We start from the raw sequence: 6,185 nt of genomic DNA, 5'->3' as shown, positions 1-6,185 counted from the left end.
TTTGTAAATTTTAAAAAAGATTGTGTATTTGAAAAAAAATCAGAGTTTAAAGCTTTCTAATTTTGATAAAAAAATATTGAATTCGGGAAAAAAGTTCACTGCTTTAAAAAGATAAAAAAATAATAAACAAGAAAAAAGGAAGAAAGCCCGAGCAAAAGACAGCAAAAAACTGGTACAAAAGCTTCTAGAACCTTCACAAAACCAAAATTGTGCCATGGATTATGCTACACAGTGCGATACAAAGATGGGTCAGCCCATTATGTAGAAGGAGTGCGTGCCAGTTAGCGAAGACACCTAGAAGTGGCGCTTTTGATGCCAAATAAGGTTTGGCACTCCTCCCCGAAGGGATGTTGCAGAAAATATTTACAACAGAGGATGTGTTGCAGAAAACGTTGTTGACCGTTTTCTACCATAATTTTTGCAACAGAGCTTGTGTTACAGAAAACTTTGCAACAAAGGTAATATTGTAGAAAATATTTACAACATAGGATGTGTTGCAGAAAACGTTGTTGACCATTTTCTACCGTAATTTTTGTAACAGAGCTTGTGTTACAGAAAACTTTTTACAACATCAGACTTGTTGCAGAGAGCATTCTAGTGGTAGTTGTGTGCAGCTTGTCGGAGAAGCTCGTCGGCGTGCTTGCCGACACCAAACGAGGGTGACGGTGGTTGGAGCAGCACGGGGAGGCGACAACTTGACGAGGGAGCTCGGTCTCTCTGGTTGCACGCCTTGCAATAACATGTAGCTTGCTAGAGAAGCTCGTCTTCGTGCGTGCTAGTCAGCGGCGACTCAATGGGAGCTTGGTGCAGTTGGAGCAGCGAGGTGAGGCGGCAGACTCAACGGGAGCTTGGCAACGAGGTGAGGCGACTTGTCTTAAGAATCCAGATCGTGCAATAGAGCCATTGTTGCGATCAGAGAGATTGCAATAACAGACCGATTGCAAAAAGTAGTGGTGGTGGCCATGGGGCACGTGGCGTGCAGAGAAAGCGGCAGGCTGCGATCTGCCAGATGATTTATAGCATTTTCCTTTTTACAGTAGTTTATGATTTTTTTAATAAGAATGATTCATTTTGGTATTTCATTTAGAAAGGGTTTTTTAGGGGAAAAAAGGTTTGTAGTACGTGCTAATGTGCCAGCCTATTCGTGCACCACTGGAGGGACCAGATCGGACCTGGTATGGTGAGAACGTATACCATGCTATGGTCTACTCCTCGTGTTTGTCCGATTCCTTTTTCTCATCCGAGTCGATCAAGAAGCCGTTCTCATCTGCTACAGTATATAGCAACCACCCGGCTCCCTTATTTGCACGCCAACATCAAGCACCAGCCAGTAATAGTATCCCGAGACGGGCACCATGCCGTCCAGCAGCGCGCTGCCGGCATCACTGCCGGACGAGATCATGACTGAGGTGCTTCTGCGGCTGCCACTCAAATCCCTCGTCCGCTTCCGTGCCGTGTGCCGCTCCTGGGGGGCGAACCTCTCCAGCGACGAGTTCTGCACGCTCCACATGGCCAAGGTCGACGCCGACGCCGACGCGGCGTCGGCTCCACCCAGGCTGCTCTTCGTCGCGCCCACCGCGGGATACAATTCCACGGCGATCTATTCCTGCTCGCCGTCGGGCCCCAGCGCGGACGTGCTACTCACCCTGGACGATGTGCGGGGCAACTTCGTCGGCCCGGTGGCCGCGCAGTGCCGGGGGCTCAGCCTCCTGTACGACGCCGTCCCGACGGCCTACTACGTGCTCAACGCGGCCACCAGGTCGGTCACGCGGCTGCCGCCTTGCCCCGACGCGCTGAGCTCGAGTGCAGGGCTCGCGTTCGATCCGCGGACCAACGAGTACAAGGTGGTCAGGCTGTTCCTGCACTCGTGCTACGACGGGCGGCTTAGGGACAGCAGCCTCCTTACCAAATGCGAGATATACACTCTCGGAGGCAGGCGCGGGGACCGGTGGGCGCCTGCTGCCGGAGGAGTGCCGTCCTCCCAAGATGCTGAAGCTGCCGTTGGACACGCATGTTTCCACAAGCTGCCGCCGGCGTTCGCGAATGGTTCTCTGCACTGGCTCCTCCCTCCATTGCTTGGAGAAACCATGTCCATCATGTCCTTCTCCATCACAGAGGAGGCTTTCGGATGGGTCCAGCCGCCGCCATTCATAGCGTTATCAACGAATTCACATTTGGTGGAGCTTGACGGCCACCTGTGCATGGCCCGCGACCTTCGTGCTGATTCACCTAGCATGTTGGAGATATGGAAGCTGCTGCGTGGCTCTACCTCCGGCGATTGGTCCCTGGATTATCGCATCGATTTGTCGGCGCAGACAACAAGAGAGGTTCTTATCGAGCTTGAAGAAATTCGTATTGAGCCTCAGGTTGTCAGAGTCCTTGGTGTTACGGGCAGTGATAGATCGGGGAAGAAGATCATCATTGGCACGGCGCAACACGAGGTGCATGCCTGGGATGCCACGTCCGGAACCACCGAAACCATTTTCTCGGTCGAGGATACAAACCTAGGCTATCAAGCAGAGTCTTCTTCCATCCATCTCTGCTTATTCAAGGAAAATCTTGCTCCGGTCCATAGAACAAATGACGAGACGTCATGGTCATCTCCTGCGGGTAAGGCTGTCAAGGAGATCCTGCACCGGCTCCCTGCTAAATCTGTCACACGGTTCAAAACTGTTTGCACCCAGTGGCGCAGACTGATTGAGGGCGAGGTCTTTACGCGCTCATACTTGGAAACGCATAAGAAAATGGACGAGGGGCCAAAGATCATGCTCGTGGGCAAGGGTACTGAACAGTCACCCTTCCGGTTCACTCCGCTGAAGAAATGGCTTTCTGAGGGTTCCAATTCTAGCGAAGGTGCATGTTTGGAGACTAAGGTGGTTTGCTCCAAGCCTTGTCATGGCCTGAACGTGGTAAGCACTGCAGAAGAAGATTATCTTTACAACCCTTGCACGGGTTACTACTACAAGATCCCTTCCGACCCAGGGTCATCTGTGCCTGTGCATACACCATGGAAAAGGCCTAATGATGGTATACAAAACTCTGCCTTTTCAATGGGCAATAAGAACATTGGCTTGGGTTTCAACCCGTTGAATCAGGAGCATATAGCTATATTCATTTCTTATCAGCGTAAGGACTTCACATCTCGCAATTATCGCTTGACATGCTCAGTATGGCAGCGCAGCAGTTGGTACCTACACAGTATCTCCAACCCGCCACTTCCAGTGAATGACATGCCACCAGCCTATGTGGATGGGGTATTTTACTGGATGAGCGACCCTTTGCTGGGTCCGAGCAATGAGCAGGTCATAGTGGCGTTTGACGTTGCCAGAAATGAATATGACACCATCTCCTGCCCCTCACACATTGCAAAATGGTGCAGCAATGGCCGTCGGCATGGCTTTGTGACAGAGCTTCAGGGAATGTTGTGTGTTGTTCTTGCAGATTCGATGGAGGATGAGTTACAGATATGGAAGCGGGAGCATGATCAGTGGAACAGAGCATACACCATATGTTTGAAAGCATGGCCCGGCTACTCTCTTCGTTCGAATATTGTGGTTCCGATGTCTATTGATTCCAAGGATGGCAGGATAATGTTGAGCACCGGAAGGAAGGTTGGTCTCTACGATCCAATTGGTAAAACACTTGAGAGGTTGTGCGCAGTAGACGGGATGCCTTGTTGCACAGGTAAAAAGAGGGAACTTCCAAGAGCTTCAGAAGGATTGCAACCAAGCAAAAGGCCACGCTCGGGCCATAACATACATGGATGCATGGAATCAGCAACGGGACAAGACATACTGCAGGATTCCTCTTTGAATAAATGCAGCAACAATATGTCTATGGAGAAGCTAAATGCAGAAATCCCTAGTGCAGTTATGTCTGCAGTTCCGTTGTTATACGAGGAGAGCCTAATGAGTTATCCACGTGTGCTCAAAAAGAGGATGTTAGAATGATATGGACATCCTATCAGAAAGGGAATGAAGGCTATCATGTCATATCTAAGGGAATGAAGGCTATCATGTTATATCTAAATTCAGACTAATAATGCCATGTGAAGTAATGATGAGTTGTCAACTTTTTATATTTAGCTCAAGTGTATTGAAAGATAAACATTCACCAGTTTTTTTAGGGGAGGTAGTCTTTCACTAGGCGATTAAAGGGTATCATTATTTGTATATCCAAGTGTGGAAGCTGACAAATAAAATGCTACAATAGCGTTTGTCCATCAATATAGATGTATGTACGTACAAATAAAGTGCGGCGATGGATTGGCGGCAGTGGTGGCCGACGTAAGGCTATGGTGAGGTGGCGGCGGCAGATGCGGTAGGCAGAGGACAACTGGTTGGCTATTCATTGTGATAAACATGTTATCGAATATGGCTCCGACGATGGTGTGGCTCCGACAACATGAGAGGTTGTTCGAAAGACCATGCTCGATTCGAGAGTGAACTAGCCATGCCTCGTAGTTTAGGGCACTATGTAAAATTTCTTGCTGAACGGGCATGATTTTATGATATTTCATTTTGAACAATTACCATGTGTTCCGGTATGTATGATAAAAGCAACTTCGCGTCCATTTGGATCGGCGCGGACAAAAGTGGAGGCCCAACGCACCAACCCAAACCCAAATCTCGCCCGCCTGGCGTCCGTGCCGCGCATCTCCTCGGCATCTGCCGCGTTCCCACCTGTAGGCCACCCAACAAACGCTATTGTAGCACTTTATTAAGGCTATGGTGAGGTGGCGGCAGCAAATGCGGTAGGCAGAGGACAACCGGTTGGCTATTCATTGTGATAAGCATGCTGTCGAAGATGGCTTCGACGATGGTGTGGCTCTAACAACATGAGAGGTTGTTGGAAAGACCATACTCGATCTGAGAGTGAACTAGCCATGCCTCGTAGTTTAGGGCATTGTATAAAATTTCTCGCTGAACAGACATGATTTTATGGAATTTCATTTTGAACAATTACCATGTGTACCGGTATGTATGATAAGAGCAACTTCGTCTGCCTTCGTTTGAGTCGGCACCGATAAAAGTGGAGGCCCAACGCGCCGACCCAAACCCAAATCTCGCCCTCCTGGCGTCCGCGCCGCGCGTCTCTTTGGCATCCGCCGCGTCCCCACCTGTAGGCCACCCAACTACCGCCCGTTGTCTTATTTATGACGACCACTGACAACGGGCCCACTAGCCAGCTAGTGGAAGCGTCCTTTTTTAACCATGCGTGCGGCGGGGGCCGGCCTCATCCACTTCCATCCACATCTGGCCCCCACCACTCCCTTTACTTCCTCGCTGGCAACAGAAAACCCTAGCAAGCGATAGGCCTCTTCGGCAGCATCAGCGACAAGGGCAAGGGCAAGGGCACCCCCGACGCATCGTCCTCCCGTGCTCCTCCTCCCCCTCCTCCTCCGGCGCTGGCGCGTTTCGGCTCAGGTGCCGGCGCCTGCACATCCCGGTGCACTAAGCGCGGTGGCGCTGGGAGTACAAACAGTCGCTGCCCTACCCCGACGTCACGTGCCGCACCACTGGCACCTGGATCCGCACCGGATCCCGGTGCCGGCGGTTCCGCGGACCCAGCGGGCGTACGATGAGGAGGTGCAGGCGTCGCGCGCAGCTCACGCCGGAGCAACGGCGGATGCCCGAGTACGCCGCTGACTCTCCTAACTGGGAGGCTTGGTTTGCCCTCGAACACGAGGAGCAACGGCGTGTAGGCGTCGACACCGTCCCGCCGCCGTTTCCACCGCCGCCCCGGTGGGTAGAGCCGAAGGAAATGGAGGCGGATGCGGAGTACCAAGTCGTCTTCGAGGAGGCCCTGCAGCACGCGCTGGAGGCTAGCCGTCTCGAGGAGGACGCTCACTAGGATGGGCTGGAGCAAGCCCTTGCACTGTCGGCGGCGGGGGACTCCATCCACACCCCGCTCCTCGTCTCGCCTCCGCCACCGCCCGTCGAGCTCAAGCTGAATCCGGAGTCGACGCGGAAGCACTCCCCGCCTCCACCCACTTGGACCGGAGGAGGCCTACATGTGGACAGGCCAGCACCGCGAGTGGGTGAGCGCGCCTCTTGTCCACTACGCCGCGACGCCGGCGCAGGAGGCGGCCCACCTTGAGCGCTGGAAGGCGCACTGGCTCCGCCAGGAGTAGGCCAACGGCGAGCGACAGATGCGCTACGAGGCGATGCTGCAACGCGACGGGG

The sequence above is a fragment of the Triticum urartu genome, chromosome 2 (genome assembly GCF_003073215.2).
Source record: "Triticum urartu cultivar G1812 chromosome 2, Tu2.1, whole genome shotgun sequence".
Lineage (NCBI taxonomy): Eukaryota > Viridiplantae > Streptophyta > Magnoliopsida > Poales > Poaceae > Triticum > Triticum urartu.
Note: the sequence above shows the minus strand (reverse complement) of the source record.